General features: G+C 54.7%; 1 protein-coding gene across 1 annotated transcript in view; it reads left to right on the forward strand.

Moving 5' to 3' along the window:
• NEGR1 (neuronal growth regulator 1) overlaps positions 1 to 21,665 on the forward strand; it is a 173,234-nt gene that overhangs the window by 416 nt on the left and 151,153 nt on the right. The window lies entirely within an intron of this gene.

The raw sequence follows: 21,665 nt of genomic DNA on the forward strand, positions 1-21,665 counted from the left end.
AGCCCTGAGCTCCGGGCCGCCCGCCGGCTCCCGGCGCGGTTTCGTTCCGCGGTTTGCCCTTCTTTCGCTCTATTTGAGAAGCCCTGGCTGTTGCTGGAAGTTTAGGAACGGGCTGTTGGGGTGATATGATGCCGTTTTGGCTTCCGGCAGCAGTCTGGGGGCTCTGCAGAGCGAGCAGCGCGGGGCTGTGGCAGGGAGAGGACGATTAAACCCCGCCAGGAGCATCACCGTCGGCATTATTTCTTTTGATACATAGTTCTATATCTCCCAACGATTGGAGTGCTGGCTCCATGCCGCGAGGAGATTTTTTGCTTCCCGTGGCTCTGTTCCTGCCTCTCCTAATGGACACTGTGCTCCCGGATCTCCTGTCTCTTGACTGGAGCAAAATCTGTTTACCGGCAGTCAGACACCACAATCTGCTCGAACCTTTCCTCCTGGTTTGTGCTCAGCAATCCTCTGCCTTGATTTAATTATCCCCCAGCCCCCACTCTAACTTTTTATCGCTGTGTTGTACTTTGCCTTGATCCTACCATAGTTCAAATCCCCCATTTTCTCCTTCTCTGGAATACGGTTGCAGTCGGTCGAAGCTCCTGGCTGGTGAGAAATCTGATTTAATTAGCAGCACTTCTCAGCTATGAAGTCTCTGGCTGTATTGTTTTGTGTTGGGCTGCCACGGAAATCGCCAGGTTGCAATGCATTTTATCCATAAGCATTTTTAATGATCCAACAGTCTGCTGTAAAATGCTGCATGAGGCAGTTTTGGTAGGGATTTGGAAGCGTTTTTAGGCTGCTCCTGTTGTAGTAGCTCCTGAAAATACAGTAGATGTCTATGTAGGGCAGCTGACAAGTGGTTTTTATGTGTACCTCAATTATCCTCTGTATTTTGAGACGTGCTCAGGTCCTCGTGCTTTCTGTGGCACAAACGGAGACTCGAAGGAAATAACAATTAAAAAGCGGTTTATTTGTACTCTTGCAGGAAAAGTAACTCGGTGGGTTCACAGGCTGTTAAGACACACTCAGCCGCTATTAAACACTGTTAGTACCTAGCCGTGTTCCAAACTGCCTCACCGAGGACTGCTGCGATCGCTCCCACGGCGGGCTCGGGGCTCGGCTCCATGCCGGCTGCCGGGCCCGCTGTCTGCAGCTCGCCGCTGCCTTACATGAACGAGAGCTCCGGGAGCCTCCCCGGGGTCTCGCCGGAGGGCCGGTGTGTGTTTTGTGGCGAGGCTGCTGCGGGAAGCGCCGGCAGCGCTGCTGAGCCCGGCCGGAGCGCTGGGATGCTGGAATGTCAGCGCGGCAGCTGGTCTGCTCCCCGTGCCCTCCGAGCAGCTCCTCTCGCTGCCGTGCCCTCGGCAGGCTCGCTGTGAACGGGGATGTTCTGCCTGGAGCCGGTGACCCGCGAGGGGAAATGCGGGATCTCGGCGTGAGCGGCACCCCGGGCTCTCCTCTGGGGTGTCCCTGGCCCTCGGCAGGCTCGCTGTGAACGGGGATGTTCTGCCTGGAGCCGGTGACCCGCGAGGGGAATTGCGGGGTCTCGGCGTGAGCGGCACCCCGGGCTCTGCAGCGCCTCTGGGGTGTCCCTGGCCCTCGGCAGGCTCGCTGTAAACGGGGATGTTCTGCTGGGAGCCGGTGACCCGCGAGGGGAAATTCGGGATCTCGGCGTGAGCGGCACCCCGGGCTCTGCAGCGCCTCTGGGGTGTCCCTGGCTGCGGGCGTACCTCAATACGCACGAAAGCGATTGCTCTGGCTATTGGAAGAGTGGAAACGGGCTCTTGTCTGAACTCCGGTGAGCTGGAAAGCCCTTTGGGTGCTGAAGGGGGAGCGTGCTCCCCGCAGCTCCGCAGCCGCCTGAGCCCAGCCGAGCCCCGCAGCGCCCGGAGCTGCCTGTGCTCCGCAGCTCTGGGTCCCGGCGGGATGGCCAGGGCTCCCCGCGGCCAGCACGAGCCGGATCCCCCTCTCTGCTCTGGGTTCCGCCTCCCTGTGCCAGCCAGGGCTCCAAACCCCCCGTCCGTGGTGCGGGGGCAGCCGGCTCCCGGCTTGCGCTCCCGCTGCGATGCGGGCGGCGCTCCCGCGGCTCCGAGTCAGCATTTCCGAGCCTGCGGGAGCTGAGGGTGATCTCTGCGCTGGGGCTGAGCCGGAGCCGTGCCCGAGCCGGGCCTGGGGCTGCCCTCGCTGGGGCGCACACCCCCGGGGCTCCGGCGGCAGCTGGGCAGCTCTGGCCGTGCTCTGAGGGTGAGAGCAGGGGGCATCCACGGGGCTGCCGCTGGGCCCGGGGATAAACTTCCAGTCACGAGTCTTGTTCTGGACTGATGTGCCAGGGGAGAAGGCACAGAGCCCCTCTGGATGAGCCCAGGTCAGGCTGAGCTGGGTCCCGGCACAGCTCTCACACCGAGGTTTCACTGTCTGCCCGAAGATGGGGAGTAAAGGACTGCTGGGGCTCTCCAGGAGAAGCCCCTGTGTGCTAACATAGTAAAAAAGTTCAGCTCCCTCATTTTAAATGGTTAATTCACATCTCAGTGTAATCGATCCATTTTGGATCAAGGCCACAGAGTTTTCTTGGGGATCATTCCCTCCCTGTCCCGGTGCTCCTGCAGTGAGGCTCCCTGGCTGCTGTGCTGCTCAGCCAGACCCCAACCCCCTTGCCCCATGGCCCCTGGGGGTGGGTGCCCTGCCCTCCCTGTGCCAGGCCCGTGCTGGGGCCACATGGTGCCCTGCTGCTGCTGCCCAGGTGGCACTGGGTGCTGGGACTGTCCCCAGGTGGCACAGGGAGCTGGGATTGTGCCCAGGGGGCACTGGGTGCTGGGATTGTCCCCAGGTGGCACAGGGAGCTGGGACTGTCCCCAGGTGGCACAGGTGGCACTGGGTGCTGGGACTGTCCCCAGGTGGCACAGGGAGCTGGGACTGTCCCCAGGTGGCACAGGGTGCTGGGATTGTCCCCAGGTGGCACAGGGAGCTGGGACTGTCCCCAGGTGACACTGGGTGCTGGGACTGTCCCCAGGTGGCACAGGGAGCTGGGACTGTCCCCAGGTGGCACAGGGTGCTGGGACTGTCCCCAGGTGGCACAGGGAGCTGGGACTGTCCCCAGGTGGCACAGGGAGCTGGGACTGTCCCCAGGTGGCACTGGGTGCTGGGACTGTCCCCAGGTGGCACAGGGAGCTGGGACTGTCCCCAGGTGGCACAGGGTGCTGGGACTGTCCCCAGGTGGCACTGGGTGCTGGGACTGTCCCCAGGTGGCACAGGGAGTTGGGACTATCCCCTGGTGCCCAGGTGGCACAGGGTGCTGGGACTGTCCCGTGGCCTCCAGGCCAGCACTCCCAAGAGCAGCAGTCACAGTGCCCACGTGTCCCTTGCCGAGGCTCTGACAGAAGAGGAGGTTTGCCAAGGGTGTCACTGGGCACCCGTTTTGGTACAGAAGCTCCTCAGCATGGGGATTTTGAAGAAAACCCCTCCTTAGGCGAGGAGCTGTGCCTGTGATGAGTTATTTCTGCAGCCTCAGTAATTAAGGCCTGCTCCCTTTTGTTTGGTTTCAATGGGTGATGGATCCCCGCAGTCCCAACCGCTTGTGTTTGTTGGAATTAGGAGAAATTCTGTCGGTAACACAGTTGTTTTGCGTGGCAGAATAATTTTGGGAAGCGGCTGATTTTCAGCAGTAGAATTCCATCCTGCATCCTTTCTGTATTCTTCCCAGGCAGCTGGTTAAGATTTTATGAGAACACACGAGGAAGGAGAGCGGGTTCTGAAGCCATGGTTTTATTAAAGGAATAAATTGCTGCGTTGTGCACTGGTAGGAGTTCAGGAAGCAGGCTGTGTGTTCAGAACCAGGCTTTGCTGTGACCCTCTGCACGATCCTGTCAGGAGAGGGATCACCCTGTGCTCCAGCACAGCCCTCTCGCTGGCAGCACAAGAGGCAATTTCGGGAGGGGAGTGGTTTAGGAGAGGTGACAAATGCAGGGGAGCCAGCAGGGACAGCCCGTGTCACCTCCTATGTCACCTCCCGTGTCACCTCCTGTGTCACCTCCTGTGTCACCTCCTGTGTCACCACCCTCCCTGCCCTGGAGCAGGGCTGGATACGCAGGGAAAACAGAGGCCACCTCCAGCTGGGATGGGGGCTGCTCCCCCCTTCCCGGGAGGAGGGCAGGGGAGAGCTCACCTGGGATGGCAGCAGGAGGCATTGCTGCTTCTGCTGCTGCTGCTGTGGGAAAAGCAGGAATTCCTCTTTTCCCGTGCTGGAGCTGCCCCGGGCAGTGCCAGCAGAGCCTGCAGACCCCGCCTGCAGTTTGGAACCCAGATCCCCTTGGAGATGTGAATGTGCAAAGCTGAAGATGATCAAAAGGGTTTTTCTAGTGAGTAAAGGTTTTTATTGTGTGTTTTGTTTTCCTCAAAGCTCCTGGGTAATGAAACCAAGTGTGAGTGAGAATACCTTTGTAGTACCTGCATGTTGTGTCAGCACAGCAAATTGGGCTTCAGAGGTTGTCATGGCTTTTAAAAAAGCAGCAGATCTTGTTGGCAGTGTGGTTCTAGAGGAGTTTGGGCAGGTGTGCTCTGTGCAGCACTGTGGGTTCCTCATGCAGAGGGTTAAACTGCAGCTGGGTCCCTGTGCTGGCAGAGAGCAGCAGGGGAGCTGAACGGCAGGTACCCAGGTGTCCAGGTGTCCGGGCACCCAGGTACACAGGTACACAAGTACCGAGGTATCCAGGTGTCCAGGTACCCTGGTACCCAGGTGTCCAGGTACCCAGGTGTCCAGGTGTCCAGGTACCCAGGTATCCAGGTATCCAGGTACCCAGGTATCCAGGTGTCCAGGTACCCAGGTACCCAGGTGTCCAGGTATCCAGGTATCCAGGTACCCATGTACTCAGGTATCCAGGTGTCCAAGTATCCAGGTACCCAGGTACCCAGGTATCCAGGTGTCCAAGTATCCAGGTATCCAGGTATCCAGGTATCCAGGTGTCCAAGTATCCAGGTATCCAGGTATCCAGGTGTCCAGGTACGCAGGTATCCAGGTACCCGGGTGTCCAGGTATCCAGGTACCCAGGTATCCAGGTATCCAGGTGTCTAGGTGTCCAGGTATCCAGGTGTCCAGGTGTCCAGATGTCCAGGTGTCCAGGTGTCCAGGTAGCCAGGTATCCATGTACACAGGTGTCTAGGTACCCAGGTACCCAGGTACCCAGGTATCCATGTATCCATGTATCCAGGTACACTGGTATCCAGGTATCCAGGTACCGTTGTATCCAGGTACCCATGTACCCATGTACCCAGGTTGCTCATGTACCCAGGTACCCATGTACCCAGGTACCCAGGTGTCCAGGTACCCAGGTGTCCAGGTACCCAGGTGTCCAGGTGCCCAGGTACCCAGGTGTCCAGGTGCCCAGGTATCCAGGTGTCCGTGTCCAGGTATCCAGGTATCCAGGTACCCAGGTATCCATGTACCCAGGTATCCAGGTACCCAGGTATCCAGGTACCCAGGTGTCCAGGTGTCCCGGTGTCCAGGTACCCAGGTACCCAGGTGTCCAGGTATCCAGGTGTCCAGATACCCAGGTACCCAGGTGTCCAGGTGTCCAGGTACCCCGGTATCCAGGTACCCAGGTACCCAGGTGTCCAGGTGTCCAGGTACCCAGGTACCCAGGTGTCCAGGTATCCAGGTACCCAGGTGTCCAGGTATCCAGGTACCCAGGTGTCCAGGTGTCCAGGTACCCATATACCCAGGTACCCAGGTGTCCAGGTACCCAGGTGTCCAGGTGTCCAGGTACCCATATACCCAGGTACCCAGGTATCCATGTACCCAGGTATCCAGGTGTCCAGGTGTCCAGGTGTCCAGGTGTCCGTGTCCAGCTGAGAGCTCAGGCTGGCTCAGTCTCACCTGCCTGGGGAGCCGGGACCCAGCTCTGGGCCAGCAGGTCAGCGAGGTGCAGCCGCGTGTTTGACCACACCTGGGCTGAGGCTGGGGCAGCCAGTGCTCCCTGAGGGCTGATTGTAGGAAAATGTCGCCTTGGTTTTTTAAGATTTTTTTTTCCAAGGTGAAGAAAAAAGGGAACGTTTGTTTTCTGACTCCAACATTTATAGATTTCCAAAAGTGACAGTGGATTGCAGGGTGACAGTGCCACCTCTCCAATGACGCTGGACAGACCAACAGTCCATCCATCAGATTTCTCTTCTTCTAGAAAAGAATGCAAAACAATGAGTTATTTACAGAAAGCTTGTGAGAAAGTTTGTTACAAGAATGTAAACATCAGAAGGCTTGGAAAATCTTAAAAGGTCAGGGCAGCACATTGCCATCTCCACACTGGAGCATCCCCCCACTCCCTGCAGAGCCCTGCTGTGGGTCAGGGGGCCTGGCCACACAGAACCTGCCTGGGCCTCCTCAGCCTCCAGGGGCTCAAAACAAAACAAATCCAAGGCACAGCGTGAAGGTCAGCCCCCTGCACTTATCCTGGGAGCTCCTGGGCAGTCCTGCCCCAGCTGTGGATCCCCAGTCCTGGGAGCACCCAGCTCTTGGGGGAATGGCTGGGGAGCCTGTGGGGTGGAGCACCTCTGCCCAGCACACCTTGCACCCAGAGCTGAGCAGCTCCTCAGGAGCGTGGGGTGCCTAACTCATAAATAACTGAGAGGCCAGTGACTTTTGGAGATTGGGATTTACCACTTTTGCCTTCTTTTCTGAGAGAGCCAAGCTTCATAGCTGAGAGCCCGTGCCTAAGGAGGGATGGTGTCCTGGGAAAGCTGTGACACGTCTGTCAGACACCCAGCCAGTGTCATTTGTGTCACTGGGAACGAAGCACTTGGAAAGGAGCTCTGCAGCAGGAGGAGGGGGGGGGGCAGTGAGTTCATGCAGCAACTGGAATTTTGGGATACTCTGTGCATCCCAGCATCCCAGTCCCCCAGTGCCTGCCCGGGGCTGGGTGTGGCTGTGAGCACAGGCACTGGTAGAGTGTAATAAGTATAGTGAATGTATATAAATAGCAAATATTTGTAATATTTATTTATATTATAGTAAATACAAATAAATAGTTTGTGCAGAGTGTAATAAATATAAAAGCCCCCTTCTTTCCTTTATGATTTCAAAAGGTTCATTTCTTGACTTCCATCCCCTTGATATTCTGGCACAATTTGGGTCACAAATCCTTTGGCTCCGTGGGGTTTCATTCCTGAGGTGTGGCTGTGGGTCCTGCAGGCTCCTGTGCACAGCCCCAGTAGATGAAGTTGTTGTTTGTGTAAGAATTTCCTCTTCCCAGTCCCTGCCAATTATTAAGCAAGCACATTATGGCACTTGCCTCTTGTCTGCGCGGCAATAATAAATAAATTCAGCGCAAATTAAAATAATTTATCATTGGAAATGATGGCGAATGTTTCAGCTGTTCTGCAGAGGAACTAACAAAACAAGGAGTCAGGAAGGGATGAAAACTGGGATTTGTTCCAAGGGGCTCCTTTGTTGGGGAGAAAACAGAGACTTGATGACTTTCTCCTTGTCACCGTGTGTGAGCTGGGTGCAGCTGATGTCCCCGGGGAGGATCTCGGGCTCTGGGCACTGCTGCCCTGGGGCAGGCAGCCCACGGAGCTGGGCAGGGGGGCTGGAGGGGGCTGCTGCTCCTGCCCCTCTGGGGAGCTGCTGGGAGGGATCCTGGAGTGGTCCCAGAGTGATCCCAGAGTGATTCCAGAGTGATCCCAGGGTGGTCCCAGAGTGATCCCAGGGTGGTCCCAGAGTGATCCCAGAGTGATCCCAGGGTGGTCCCAGAGTGATCCCAGAGTGATCCCAGAGTGATCCCAGAGTGACCAGAGTGATCCCGGAGTAACCCCAGAGTGATCCCCTGGGCTCTGCTGTGAGTGATCCCAGAGTGACCCCAGAGTGATCCCCTGGGCTCTGCTGGGAGTGATCCCAGAGTGATCCCAGAGTGATCCCGTGGGCTCTGCTGGGAGTGATCCCAGAGTGACCCCAGAGTGACCCCAGAGTGACCCCAGAGTGATCCCGAAGTTATCCTGGAGTGATCCCAGGGTGATCCCCTGGGCTCTCCTGGAGTGATCCCAGAGTGATCCCAGAGGGATCCCAGAGTGATCCCGTGGGCTCTGCTGGGAGTGATCCCAGAGTGACCCCAGAGTGATCCCGTGGGCTCTGCTGGGAGTGATCCCAGAGTGACCCCAGAGTGATCCCAGAGTGATCCCAGAGTGATCCCGAAGTTATCCTGGAGTGATCCCAGGGTGATCCCCTGGGCTGTCCTGGAGTGATCCCAGAGGGATCCCAGAGTGATCCCGTGGGCTCTGCTGGGAGTGATCCCAGAGGGATCCCAGAGTGATCCCAGAGTGATCCCCTGGGCTCTGCTGGGGCTGGAGCCCTGCCCAGGTGTGTGGGGTGCAGGGTGTGGAGCTGTGCCTGATCCCAGGGGAATGGGGCACCCAGGGCTGGCTGTGCCTGATCCCAGGGGAATGGGGCACCCAGGGCTGGCTGTGCCTGATCCCACTGGGAATAGGGCACCCAGGGCAGGCTGTGCCTGATCCCACTGGGAATAGGGCACCCAGGGCAGGCTGTGCCTGATCCCACTGGGAATAGGGCACCCAGGGCTGGCTGTGCCTGATCCCAGGGGAATGGGGCACCCAGGGCTGGCTGTGCCTGGTCCCAGGGGAATGGGGCACCCAGGGCTGGCTGTGCCTGATCCCAGGGGAATGGGGCACCCAGGGCTGGCTGTGCCTGATCCCACTGGGAATGGGGCACCCAGGGCTGGCTGTGTCTGATCCCACTGGGAATGGGGCACCCAGGGCTGGCTGTGCCTGATCCCAGGGGAATGGGGCACCCAGGGCTGGCTGTCCCTGATCCCACTGGGAATGGGGCACCCAGGGCTGGCTGTGCCTGATCCCAGGGGAATGGGGCACCCAGGGCTGGCTGTGCCTGATCCCACTGGGAATGGGGCACCCAGGGCTGGCTGTGCCTGATCCCAGGGGAATGGGGCACCCAGGCCTGGCTGTGTCTGATCCCACTGGGAATGGGGCACCCAGGGCTGGCTGTGCCTGATCCCAGGGGAATGGGGCACCCAGGGCTGGCTGTGCCTGGTCCCAGGCTTTGCTGTTGTGTCCATGGGCCGGGGCCAGGTCAGGGCTGGGCAGTGACTGAGCACCAGTTCCCAGGTGCAGAGCCTTGGCCACATCCAGGGGAGGAGGGGCAGCAGGAAATCTGTTATGAAAGTGGCCTAATTATAACGAGCAGTTTTCCCCCTGGCTGGAACAAGTGGACTAGAAAATTGTACTAGACTTTTCATTCAGAGACTATTAAAGAGCCGAGGAAGAGAGAACAAAATATAGCTTTTGTCACAGCTCTTTTTATTTCTTTTTTTTTTTTTTTTGTATAGAGTCCTGCACATGGTCAGAAATTAGTTTCAAATTAATTTAATTATCGTATTTAGTTTGTGATTTTTTTAACCTGCATAAACCCCCTTGGTATTGCATTTCTGGTGGTGTGAAGGTGTCAGTGCTGAGCATAAACCCCAGGCAGCAAATTAAATGTGGCTAACGAGGTCACCTGGGGCCCTGGGCTGGCCCAGGCTGGGGGACACGCTGGGCTGAGCCCCAGGGAGGAGCCAGGGTGGAAATGCCTCTGGCAGCCCAGCTGGGAGGAGATGGGCATGGGCAGCAGGGGAATCAGGCTGATGGCCCCAGGGAGGGCAGAGCTCAGGGCTGGGCTGGGCAGAGAGGGTCCCAGGGCATCCTACAGCACCAGGGAATGGCTTGGGGCTGGGCCAGGGCAGGTTTACATCGGGTACCAGGAAGAAATTCTTCATCCCAAAGGAGTCTCTGATGCTCTGGGTTTCACAAACTCAGGTTTAGTGACCTGCTCCAGCTTTGGTTTTGTTGAGTGTGTTTGGTTTCTGCACCTACAGCTCCAAGCATCACCCCAGGATGTTTACCCTGAGCTGTTCTCAGTGGGGTGTGCTGGCTTCCCCCATGATTTATTGGAGTTGTGCTGACCAGATCACCTGCCCAAACACCTCTGGGGCTCCATGCACACCTTCTGAGCATCCCTTCCCCAGGCAGATCTGGATTCTTGCCTCCTGGCCTGGCTCTGCCCTGAGTCACAACCACCTCAACCCACAGAGGTAAAGAAATGCACTGAGTCATCCTTAGCCTTCTATTCCACTTTTTAATTTGCATTAGTACCTCAAAACAATATCCCTTCTGAGCCCTCCCTCAGCTAATCTTGTGGAAGGAAAATGGATTTGGACATGTATAAAACATGGAAAGTCACAGAATCAAAAAAGTGGATGAAATTCACAGCAATCAAGCTTTTCAAGGCAGCCAGCCCAGAACCATCACGCTGGAATTAAAAATAAATTTGGTTACAGGAAATCATCTCCTGTGCTGTTCCCCTGGGTGGGCTGGTGTAGGAGGGCAGGAGGCACAGAGCCCGAGGCAGGGGGGCTCAGGGGGGGCTCAAGGGGGGCTCAGGGGGGCTGGGCGCAGTCCCAAGCACGCAGCAGTGCCCAGGGTCAGCTGGGCTCCCGGCTGGAATGGAGTCCTGGGGGCTGGGGGACAGAGGGCACTGCTGGGGACAGGGACACTGCTGGGGACAGGGGACACTGCTGGGGACGGGGAACAGCCACAGGGCCAGGGACACTGCTGGGGCCAGGGGACAGCCCCAGGCACAGGGCCAGCCGCGGTGCAGGTGGCCGAGGGAGCCGTGTTTGGAGAGCCCCGGCACCCCGAGCTGTCCGTGCTCCCTGTCCCCACCTGGGCTGCACTGGAGCCCAGCGAGGCCTGCAGGGGCCCGGGATGTCCCCTGGAGCCCTGAGTCCCCCAGGGAGCTCTGTGTCCCCCCAGCCCCGGCAGTGCCACCCCTGCCTGGGGACGGCAGCCAGGGGAGCGGGCAGGGGCAGAGCCAGGGGATCCCCCTGGAGCTGGGGAACACCCCATCCATCCACCCATCCATCCATCCATCCATCCATCCATCCATCCATCCATCCATCCATCCATCCATCCATCCATCCATCCATCCACCCATCCATCCCTCCATCCATCCATCCATCCATCCATCCATCCATCCATCCATCCATCCATCCATCCATCCATCCATCAGTTCAGAATGCATACATTAATGGCTGGGCAGGGAAATGGGCTGGGATGGAATTCCCAGAGCAGCTGGGGCTGCCCTGGATCCCTGCAGTGCCCAGTGCCAGGCTGGACACCGGGGCTGGGACACCTGGGGCAGTGGGAGGGGTCCCTGCCAGGGCAGGGGCTTTGCAATGAGATGAGGTTTAAAGTCCCTGCCAAGCCAAACCAGTCTGGGAGTCTGTGCCTTTCTCCCCGTGAGAATTCTGTGTTTGTAGAATTGGTTTGTTTGTTTGGGTTGGTTTTGTTTTGGTTTGGTATTTTTCATTGCTTTGTTTGCTTTTGCTCTTTCCTTTTGTTTAGTTTTTTTCCAGTGGCATGTTTTGTTCTGGCAGCTGTGTGCAGCATCCCAGATTCTGTGATTTCCTGGGGATGTTGGCTCGGGCTGCCCCCAGCCCCTTCCCTCCCAGCAGAGCCTGTGGGATCCACACTCTGACCCTGTTCTGGGGGAGCTCTTTAACATTCCTGTGCCTCAACAAAACAGAGACTGTTCCTGTCGTGGTTCCAAAAACATTTTCACCAGCTAAGAAATTCTTTAAATAGTCCTCACTGAGTGAGGCTGCTAATTTGCATGACAGCTTGATTAAACGTAACCTGCTTCCACACTTAATTTATTTTGAAACTGCCCAACGTTTTCATTCCATGCCATTAATTTTACATTAGTAGACTGGCTTGATTACTTAAGAAGGAAGGTAATTTTATCATCTTCGTTGGTGTAAGTTCAAATCCATACTGAAAAATGCTCTGAAAGTGGTTATAAATAACAAAAGCCTTTGCTCCACATAAAGATCTGTTGGACCTGGTGGTGTGATGCAGAAGGAAATGAAGATTTAGGTGCTTTAGTGATCATCCTTGGCTCAGTGTGGCAATGCCTATTCTGAGTGTGTGGGTCTGGGGACCCAAAAAAGCAGTGTTTAAGGGTGCCTCTTGCACAGGTGCTCCATTTTCCCCAGGCAGGGATATTTTTAGGGAGATGGAGTCTCAGAGGCTCGGGCAGAGCTGTGGCACTTCCCTCCTGTGGTGGCTCTGCTCCAGAAATGGGCCACGGCTCTTCCCGGGGCTGGGGAGCCTCGCGTCGGTGCCAAGTCCTGCAGAAAAGGGCCCAGGCAAGATCCTCCACAACTTATTTCTACACTAATTTAATCAGCTTCTCTTTCCAGGGCGAGACTTGTACAGGAACAGAATATTTCAGATTTCTTGCAAAACTGGAGCCTAAACTAAAAATTATTTAGGTTATCGACCATCTGTTCTCAAAGGATGGTTTCATGAACATGGCTGTGAATGCAATTTTTAGGTAAAGCTCAGGAAATTCCTATTTTTTTTCAATTTTTTTTGTTCCCTTTTGCATATTCCTATTATCCCACACTTTTGCCCTGGAAGCAGGTTCTGGATCCCTCTGGATCCCCTTGGTTGCTCCCTCATTTCCTCTCCCTCTGCTCTTGAAATCTCAGCTTGCAGTCTCCCTGAGGATGGCACAGAGATGTTTTCCTGGTCCAGATTTGCAAACTGAAATGTTCACTTTATCTGCTGGACTGTCCCTGTAGATACCTTCCAAGGGGCTCAAGCACTGCACTAAAGGAGAATAAAATCCCTTCTGTCTCATTTCTGCCAGTCCCCAGTTATGACCCTTGGACACCTCCCTGGGCAGCTGTGCCAAGGCCTGAGCGCCCTTTCCATGGGGAAATTCCTGCTGGCACAGGGATGAGAGGAAGGGGAGATAACAAAGAGGAAGCTGCTCAAAGGGACATCCCAATAAGCTGGGTCTATTTTAGAACCAGGCTTTATGCTGGGCCTAGCTCAGCAGCACGGCAAAGCCCCGGGGCCAGGATCCAGAGGTGTGCACAGCTGGGCATGGAGGAGAATCCCAAAGCTTTGCTGGAATGGAAATGTGCTGGGACCTGCTTTCCCAAAGCTGCTGGCAGAGCAGAAAGGGGCAGAGGAGGGAGAGAAATGTCGTATGGGAAATAAAAACTGTTTATGGGGAGAAGCTTCAGGAGCCCTGGCTAATTAGCTTGGCGGAATGGCATTAGGCACCCTCATTGTGCTGGAGAATGTTTTCATGTCAGAAACCTCCCAAAATCCAATCTTGGCAAAAAACCCATAATGCAAACTAATGACTAAAAGCTGAAAGTGAACAATTCCAACTTAACTGTGAGGCGAGGGTTTTAGAGGCAATTAACTGCTGCAATCAGCTCCCAGAGCCACGCAGGGCTCCTCATCTCCCGGGGCTGGCTGCCTCTGCAGGAGGCACCTCGGGGCCCTTTGCTGAGCTGGGTGGAGGGAAGGGAGAAATTCCTTTTCCCCCAGGGCAGAGGGGTGCAGGGCTGTTCTGAAGCCCAGCTCCCCGCAGCAGCACCGCTGGTGTCACAGCAGAGACCAACCATGGGCTCTTTGGGGGTTTCCTGGGTGCAGAACTTTGTTTCTGAGTGTTAGTGGGCATCACTGTGCGGTTAATTCTGTTCTTTAAATACATTAAATTGTTATTTGGTTTTAACGCTAAAAATGTGATTTCTTTAGTGACCCAAATGAAAGCTGTTGTGTGTAGGGAGAATATTCTAATGTAGGCTGCAGGTATGGGAAAAAATGCAGAACCCGTTCAAGGGGTGCTTGGCCCCTGCCTTGTCAGTGTCACCCCTGTGGCACGGGGCTGCAGAGGGCAGCTGGGCTGGTTCCAGCTCCTGGAGCAGCCAGCTCAGAGCATTGCTGTGCCTTTCCCCAGAGTTATTCGGGAAACAATTGACTCCCGTGTGCTCTGCTCATGAAGCCATAAATCTGTGCTATAAGTAAGCAGTCCAATTTAATAGTCAATTTTACCAGCAGATTGTGAGCGTCAGGACTTCTGAGGAGCTGTGATTTCTGTCAGCAGCAGAGAAACCCTGCCTTTGTCCTGGTGGGTGCTGCTGCTCCGTGCTGGACGGGCAGGCAGGTCCCTGCTGATGGCAGGGGCTGCCCTGGTGGCAATCAGCAGGAGAGGAGAGGGGCAGGTGGATGTCCTGGAGAGCAGCCGGCTGTCCCAGGGGAGCGCTCGGATCATCGGCACGCAGCCCCGCCGGCAGGGATCCGTGTCCTGCAGCCTCCAAACCCCCTGTCCCAGAGCTCACACACACTCTGGGAACAGAGGGGCCCAAGGGGAAACAGACACAGCTCGTGCACTAACCTGCAGTGAGGATGCGGGCACAGGGAGCCCAGAGCAGCTGCGGCTGCCCCTGCATCCCTGGGACGTCCCAGGCCAGGCTGGACTCTGGGGCTGGAGCGCCTGGGACAGGGCAGCTGGGGAACTGGATGGCCTTCCTCCGTGTTTGCTCATTCCTACATGTTTGCTCATTCCTACATGTTTTATCATTTCTCCATGTTTTCTCATTTCTCCATGTTTTGTGATTTCTCCATGTTTTGTGATTTCTCCATGTTTTGTGATTTCTCCATATTTTCTCATTTCTCCATGTTTTCATATTTCTCCGTGTTTTCTCATTTCTCTGTGTTTTTCTCATTTCTCCATGTTTTCTCATTTCTCTGTGTTTTCCCATTTCTCCCTGTTTTCCCATTTCTCCATGTTTTCCCATTTCTCCATATTTTCCCATTTCTCCATGTTTTCCCATTTCTCCATGTTTGTTTTCCCATTCCTCCCTGTTTTCCCATTTCTCCATATTTTCCCATTTCTCCATATTTTCCCATTTCTCCGTGTTTTCTCATTTCTCCATGTTTTCTCATTTCTCCCTGTTTTCCCATTCCTCCATATTTTCCCATTTCTCCATGTTTGTTTTCCCATTTCCCCATGTTTTCCCATTTCCCCATGTTTTCCCATTCCTCCATATTTTCCCATTTCTCCCTATTTTCCCATTTCTCTGTGTTTTCCCATTTCTCTGTGTTTTCCCATTTCTCCATGTTTGTTTTTCCATTTCTCCGTGTTTTCCCATTTCTCCTCCCTGTTTTCCCATTTCTCCCTGTTTTCCCATTTCTCCATATTTTCCCATTTCTCCATGTTTGTTTTCCCATTTCCCCGTGTTTTCCCATTTCCCCGTGTTTTCCCATTCCTCCCTGTTTTCCCATTTCTCCATGTTTGTTTTCCCGTTTCCCCGTGTTTTCCCATTTCCCCGTGTTTTCCCATTTCTCCATGTTTGTTTTCCCATTTCCCCGTGTTTTCCCATTTCTCTGTGTTTGTTTTCCCATTTCCCCGTGTTTTCCCATTTCTCGTGTTTTCTCTGGAAGCTCTCGGGAGGTTTCAGACGATGCCCCAGGGCTCTGGGGTGGGTGGCAGATCCCCGTGGGTCCTGCCAGGCTCCCAGGCTGCTCCCAGGGCGATGGGAATGTGCCTGCCCAGGTTTAATGAAGATATCCCACATCCTGGGGATCCAATTTACGGACTGTCACTGCTCATGAAATCTCCCAGAGCAAAACTGGGGCCTGACATTCCCAGGGACACAGACAGAATCCATTTCAGGTGGGCACAGCCATTCAGCCTGTGAGGTACCTGTGAGGTACCTGTGACTGTCGCAGGTGAAAATCTCTGCTAATGAACTGTGTATTAGTGTGAGACAGGAAGAGAACTCCCTCGGTCTCTTAATTTACTTTGAATAATTCATTAGCTCGCACTCCTCACCCGTGGCAGTCCTGGGTAAATCCCACTCTGGAGCTGCTAATTAAAGTTGCAGGATGAAGGGAAGCTACTAATGAGATGCGAGACAAGTCCTCCAACAATGCAGAGGCACTTGTAGGCACACAAAGTTTTATTGTTGGTTTTCAGGAGGGCAGGGAGCGCCGAGGAACTCACACTTGTTCCAGCAGGCTGGATCACTGCACAGCTCCCTGGCAGGAGGGGACAGGGACAGGAGCAGAGGGAACGGCCCCAGGCTGGGCCAGGGCAGCTCAGGGTGGGCACAGCAGGAATTTCCCCATGGAAAGGGGGTCAGGCACTGGAACTGCCCAGGGAGGGTTGGATCCCCATCCCTGGAGGTGGCACTTGGGGACCTGGGGATTGGGATTGGGCACAGCTGGGACTCGATGGGCTGGGAGGGCTTTTCCAGCCTCAGGGATCCTGAGGGGAGCAGGAAGTACCTGTGGCACCAAGATGGGTCCTTAGTGTCCATCCAAACACGTGGAGAATGAAAATACTGCAGTATTTCACACTTTTATTATATATAAAAGAATAGAGACAATAAATCTGTGTGGATTTTACCAGACACTTTTATGGATAAATACACTGCTAAAATATCACCTCTGTACCATGTCATATTTTATAGGTTATAGCAAACCCTTGTTACCTGAGTGAGGGTCTGGGTGTGCCATGTGGTCAAAGGTGTGGACCTCAGGGAATGAAAAACACAGCAACAGCTTAGGATGGTAGAAATTAATATTTCTGCAGTTTGCTTCTGCAACATGAGATGCAGGAACTGAATATTGTGTGCAGAGTACACAAAATTGCCTTTTTGTGGTTTGTGTTGTCTGGTTTGTTCACTACACAGAAATTTGTGATGTTGCAACACATTGAAATGTGTTTTCTGCTGGTTGGGAATGAGATATCCAGAGATCTGTGTGGGGACATGGAGAGGGACAAAAATACACTTTTAATGACTATTTTCAGTGTACAAATTGCAGCTCGCTGCTCAGACGAAATCAGCTGAGTTAAAGCATTTTATCTTACCCAAGAAAATATCTCCCAGAGAAACATGAGCAGCAGAGCCCCCTGAGCCCGGGCCAGGCGGGTGTGAGGAGGGTGAGAAACCCTGGGAAAGATCTTGTGGAGCTGCTGCTTTCCTGTGGAAACAGGGAGACATTAGCACTGCACCTTCCTAATAAAGCCAATTGAGCTGGAGCTGAAACACACATAGCTGTGATTTAAAATGCAAGCAACCTCTGCAAATCAATATGAGCTCTATAAAAAGGGTTCAACATGATGATGCAAATGAATCCTGAGGTGAAATATTCCTGGCAGGCACAACACACTGATCCCTGCTCGTGGCACTCCTGACAGAGCCATGTCTGCAAGAGCAGGCTCCCAGTTTGGAGCCAGCACAGCTCTGACAAAGCCTGAGCAGCAGCAGGGAGTCCAAAGCTGAGCCTAGACCTGGCTCTGTGTGCAGTTTGGGGTGAGCTTTTCCCAGCAGGGACCTGCTGTGCTCAGCAAATCCAGCGGCTCCAGCCCAGGCTGGGCTCTCAGCTTGGCTTCCCCATGGCCATCAGCATCCCTGTGGCCATCAGCATCCTCATGGCCATCAGCATCCCTGTGGCCATCAGCATCCCTGTGGCTCTCAGCATCCTCATGGCCATCAGCCTCCCCATGGCCATCAGCATCCCCATGGCCACCAGCCTTGCTCTCAGCCTTGCTCTCAGCCTCCCCGTGGCTCTCAGCCTGCCCTGGGCTTGGGGATGGCAGAAGGATCAGGGCCCTATTTGGGGCTGGGCAGGAGCAGAGGGGCTCCTGCAGCTGAGCCTGGCAGGAGTGGGCAGAGCAGGGCACAGCCCTGTGCCACTGCAGCTGGGGGACAGCAGGAGCCGTGCCAGGAGGGCCAGGGCTGGCACAGGGGATGCTGTGTCCCTGTGGAGGGAGAGCTGGGAACAGCTCCTGCTGCTGGCTCTGTGAAGGTGAGCTCGCTTTCTTCTCTCTTGCCCACTCCTCTTCCTAAGCCGAGGATTTTAATTTTGTTGCTTCACGGGTTATCTAAATGTGAACGGGCTGCCATCAGTCAGCAGCACCTCAGGATGAGCACAGGTGGTGTCCTCGGTATTCCCAAAGGAATGGCTGTGTCTGGAGTGTAAATCCCCGTTCCTGGGTTCTGCTCTGCCTCCTGGGCTTGGCTCAAACGTTCATCAGTGATTTGGCTCTCGAGCTCAGACGGGCTGGGGAGGGGTTTCTGCTCTCTGTGGTGTCATGTCCATTTCCAGGCTGGTAAAAGCCAAGCTTTACCAAAAACACGGTGCTCAGACCTGGGAATTCTCTGCTCATCCCCGCCGGGAATTCACACAGGCAGTCGGGGTTTTCTGTTTATTCAGGAATTCTGAAATTGCACAGGGAGATTACTCAGTGCCCCTCGAGTAAGGAGGCTGGAACACTGAGGGACAACTGTGGTGCACTCCAGGCAGCTCTGGAAATGCCCTGGAGCCCCCCAGACCCAGCTCTGGAAATGCCCTGGAGCCCCCCAGACCCACAGCCAGCTCTGCCCCGTGTGCAGGCTCTGGGGCACCTCTGGGTGTCCTGTGGGTGCCCTGTGGGTGCCCTGTGGGTGCCCTGTGGGTGTCCTGGTGCCAGGGCAGCTGCTGGAACCCTGCTCCTGCAGCCTGTGTGGGGTTTGCAGCGTGGAATGAGCAAGTGAAGCTTCCTCGTTAGACACAGTGACAAATAATCTGCACAAGGGCTCATTAGCAGAAAGTGTAATTATTGCATCTTGCATTGAAAATTACTTAAACCTCTATTCCTGACAAAGAAAGCAGCTGACCCTTGATTAAAAGAGATGATGGGTGTGAGGAATTAAGGCCACACTAAATGTAATACATCTTCAAAGCATCCCTGTGCAATTTGTCTTCTTGCCTCTTTTGAAAGCTTCTCTTGCTCGTTTGAGGTTGTTCCTCCAAGGGTTCTGAGCAACTGAATTATTTTGCTGGTTGGTGAATTGGAAAATAATTTCCTAACCTTGATCATAAAAGTTGTGGGAAACACCTGGGCTTCTTCAGAGCACGAGAAATCCACTTAGAGGCAGAACAACTGTCATTTGGAATAAAGTGTTCCCGAGGAGCTGCTGGGAAGGAAGGTGAGCAGAGCTGCTGCTCTGGCAGGCAGGAGCTGAGGCGCTGCAGGAAAGGCAATTTCCAGCTCCTGGAGCTGTCCCCTGTCCCCAGGACGGGCAGGGGTGTCTGTGAGGGCAGGGAGCAGCACAAAGCTGCTGTGCAGCCCCAGGAAGGGACCAGGCTGGGCTGGCTGCCAGGCTCTGTGCTCACTGCAGCCCCATTGTTAATCTAAAGGAGGCTGCAAAAGCTGGGCACTTTGGGCTCTGCCCTCCAGGGGCTGGGGAGGTGCTGCAATGCTTGTGCTTTTACAGCACTCGTGGTTTTGGGTGCAGTAAGGAACCTTGGCTTTCCACTTGGTAATTTCAATTTGTGCAGGTCACAGAACCATTGGAGGACTCGTCTTTTCCTGATCTGCAATGGTTCTCCTGCTGTAAATCAAGTGCACATCGGTGTGTTTGTGTTCATGAGTTAATTAATTTCTCTCACTGATATAAAATCACTGTTCCATAATCAGTCTTCTGCCTTTCTGGAGTCTGCCACGGTGGAAACTTGATGCCATGGAAATCCAAGGGCACAGGACTCTGCCTTCAGATTTTATAAGCAGAGGAAATCTTTGTTCCTCAGATTAGAAATCCAAGGGCTTTCAGTCTTTAAAGGAAAAGGAAATTTCCCCCTCCCCCTGTCATCTGGTAATGCCCAGAGGCTGGATCTGCCTCATGTGTGGACAGGACACAGCAAAAATGCCAAAAATGCCTGGAACCACGGAATTGTCCAACCTGCTGAGCTGGACAGGACCCAGCAGGATGCCAGAACTCCTTCCTCCAGAAAAAACAGGAATGAAGTGCTGCAGCCTGGTGGAACGGGCCAGACCTTGCCCTGGGCAGGGGCAGAGCTGCAGCTGGTGCCAGCAGAGCCAGGGTCTGCCAGTGGGAATGTGACTGATGTCCAGGGCTGGAACAACAGCTGGTTTGGTACCAGGGCCAGAGCAGGGCAGGGCGAGATTCAGGAGGGGGAAGCTCGGTCCTGGAAGGCTCCAGAGAGCTGGTCCAGCTCTCCAGGGCGCTTCATCTTGGCTTGATCTTGAGTGGAAAACAGATCTGAGGCCCTCTCACCTTTTCCTGATGAGATTTCCCTCGTTCAGTGCATTATTAGGAAAGGGAGGCATGGTGGGTGCCCGTGCTGTGAGGGACACACTGGGACTGGTTTTACAGCCCTGGGACTGGTTTAACAGCCCTGGGACTGGTTTTACAGCCCTGGGACTGGCTTTACAGCCCTGGAGCTGCAGCTGGCCCAGCCTGGCTCCCCCTGACTTTCCCTTCTGTGCTCCTGCACAAAGTAGTGCTGTGCTCCAGAGCTGCTTCCAGAGGAAGACAGACACCTTTTCTCTTCCTGAGAGTTGTCTCAGTGACTAATCTGTGCTATTTCAGTGATAAATTAGTCAATATTGCTGAGTAGCCACGTCCTAAATCCCTTTTTTGTTTCCTTGGGCCCTTCAGGAGTCATTTTTAGTCTGGCCACGGATGTTGTCTGTAGAGGAAGAAATGCCAGCAGCGAGGCTGGCCCTGGAACGTGTCTGTGCTCTCCTTGCCACCTGAATTTTCCATTTCCTTCCTACAAATGAGAGTGAAGTTTGGTGACACAAGTGGGAGTTGTGACTTCTATCAGAATTAGAGAGTGGATTCACCTGGTTCTTTCCATCTGAGCCCAGAATAGGCTCTGTCCATCCCAGCTCCCGTTTCCTGCATTAATTTCCCAGGCAATCTCAGCAATCCCGAGTGTGTGTGGTTGTGTTCAAGGTGGGTGCTGCTGACATGTCCATAAACTCCCCAAAGCTCTGGCCCAGCCTGCTGATTGCTTTGTGTGAGAAACAGGCAGAGAATAAATATGAAGAGCAAGACTTTGAGGCAACTTAATAAAGCTCCACTGCTGTCACTGCAGCGAGGGCAATGTCAGTGGTTTAGAAGGAGAGTGAGTGTAAAATATGAGATGGAGGCTCTGCTGCCAGCGTGGGACAGGCTGCAGGCAGAGATGGATGGGAGCTGAGCTCGGGGGTCTGGCATCCCAAATTCTCCACCCACATGCTCATTTATTTTCATATAATGTGTTTTTAATACCAGCATTTGAATCTGCCTGCATTTGGAACTGCATTATCTGCATAGAAATGCCTGGGCTGTGGCTGAGAGTCCTCAGAGATGTTTGAGAATCTGGAGGGAGACAGATTCATCATTCCTGTCAGTGTCACAGAGTCCCACACTGGGCTGGGTTGGGAGGGCCCTCAGAGCCACCCAGTGCCACCCCAGCCATGGCAGGGACCCCTCCCACTGTCCCAGGCTGCTCCAGCCCCAGTGTCCAGCCTGGCCTTGGGCACTGCCAGGGATCCAGGGGCAGCCCCAGCTGCTCTGGGCACCTGTGCCAGGGCTGCCCACCCTGCCAGGAACAATTCCCAGTTCCCAATCCCCCATCCATGCCTCAATGCCCCCCAGCCGTTGCCCATGCCCTGTGTGAGTGTGGCCCCAGGTGTCTGTGCCTGTTTGTGCTCAGCTTTAGCCTCACCCTGGGCAAGGGGTCAGGGGGAGCTGTCACCGTGGGGCTTCCAGAGAACCTCACACCACCTTGCTTTGATAAATCCAATTATTCCTCTCGTCGTGTGAACGAGATCCGTGGCATGCAGAAAAAGAGGAGTGGGGTTTAATTCCCCCTTGGAATGGCAGGGTGCTGTCAGTGCCTGCTGCAGCTCACTCTGCCCTTGCACTGAGAACAGCTCCCCAGGGCTGAGAAAGCCTTTCCTGTCACTGAGAGGAGCCTTCCCGGCCTGTGGGGAGCTGTGGCACAGCAGATCTTCAGCCAGAGGAGGAGGAGGAGGA

Source organism: Fringilla coelebs, assembly GCF_963513975.1.
Source record: "Fringilla coelebs genome assembly, chromosome: 9".
Taxonomy (NCBI): Eukaryota; Metazoa; Chordata; class Aves; order Passeriformes; family Fringillidae; genus Fringilla; species Fringilla coelebs.